This window comes from Glycine soja, unplaced genomic scaffold (genome assembly GCF_004193775.1).
Source record: "Glycine soja cultivar W05 unplaced genomic scaffold, ASM419377v2 tig00027710_1_pilon, whole genome shotgun sequence".
In the NCBI taxonomy this organism is placed as follows: Eukaryota; Viridiplantae; Streptophyta; class Magnoliopsida; order Fabales; family Fabaceae; genus Glycine; species Glycine soja.
The window spans coordinates 55194-57004 of NW_021143817.1; positions in this window are offsets into that span (position 1 = coordinate 55194).

Sequence of the window (1811 nt, forward strand, 5' to 3'; positions counted from 1 at the left end):
TGACACGCGGAGATTTACGTCATCTTCCGCGCTCACAAGATCTGTCATACTGACATTTGAGTCACGCTGACGGGCGGAAATACCCGAGTGGTTATCCGTATAAACATTCTTTTTTGCTGTCTGTAAGACGAAAAGCCTGATAGCACGCAGAGACTAACGTCGTCTTCTGCGCCCTTCGTCAATCGCGGCCGACAAGCCCGTTGACACGCGGAGATTTACGTCATCTTCCGCGCTCACAAGATCTGTCATACTGACATTTGAGTCACGCTGACGGGCGGAAATACCCGAGTGGTTATCCGTATAAACATTCTTTTTTGCTGTCTGTAAGACGAAAAGCCTGATAGCACGCAGAGACTAACGTCGTCTTCTGCGCCCTTCGTCAATCGCGGCCGACAAGCCCGTTGACACGCGGAGATTTACGTCATCTTCCGCGCTCACAAGATCTGTCATACTGACATTTGAGTCACGCTGACGGGCGGAAATACCCGAGTGGTTATCCGTATAAACATTCTTTTTTGCTGTCTGTAAGACGAAAAGCCTGATAGCACGCAGAGACTAACGTCGTCTTCTGCGCCCTTCGTCAATCGCGGCCGACAAGCCCGTTGACACGCGGAGATTTACGTCATCTTCCGCGCTCACAAGATCTGTCATACTGACATTTGAGTCACGCTGACGGGCGGAAATACCCGAGTGGTTATCCGTATAAACATTCTTTTTGCTGTCTGTAAGACGAAAAGCCTGATAGCACGCAGAGACTAACGTCGTCTTCTGCGCCCTTCGTCAATCGCGGCCGACAAGCCCGTTGACACGCGGAGATTTACGTCATCTTCCGCGCTCACAAGATCTGTCATACTGACATTTGAGTCACGCTGACGGGCGGAAATACCCGAGTGGTTATCCGTATAAACATTCTTTTTTGCTGTCTGTAAGACGAAAAGCCTGATAGCACGCAGAGACTAACGTCGTCTTCTGCGCCCTTCGTCAATCGCGGCCGACAAGCCCGTTGACACGCGGAGATTTACGTCATCTTCCGCGCTCACAAGATCTGTCATACTGACATTTGAGTCACGCTGACGGGCGGAAATACCCGAGTGGTTATCCGTATAAACATTCTTTTTTGCTGTCTGTAAGACGAAAAGCCTGATAGCACGCAGAGACTAACGTCGTCTTCTGCGCCCTTCGTCAATCGCGGCCGACAAGCCCGTTGACACGCGGAGATTTACGTCATCTTCCGCGCTCACAAGATCTGTCATACTGACATTTGAGTCACGCTGACGGGCGGAAATACCCGAGTGGTTATCCGTATAAACATTCTTTTTTGCTGTCTGTAAGACGAAAAGCCTGATAGCACGCAGAGACTAACGTCGTCTTCTGCGCCCTTCGTCAATCGCGGCCGACAAGCCCGTTGACACGCGGAGATTTACGTCATCTTCCGCGCTCACAAGATCTGTCATACTGACATTTGAGTCACGCTGACGGGCGGAAATACCCGAGTGGTTATCCGTATAAACATTCTTTTTGCTGTCTGTAAGACGAAAAGCCTGATAGCACGCAGAGACTAACGTCGTCTTCTGCGCCCTTCGTCAATCGCGGCCGACAAGCCCGTTGACACGCGGAGATTTACGTCATCTTCCGCGCTCACAAGATCTGTCATACTGACATTTGAGTCACGCTGACGGGCGGAAATACCCGAGTGGTTATCCGTATAAACATTCTTTTTTGCTGTCTGTAAGACGAAAAGCCTGATAGCACGCAGAGACTAACGTCGTCTTCTGCGCCCTTCGTCAATCGCGGCCGACAAGCCCGTTGAC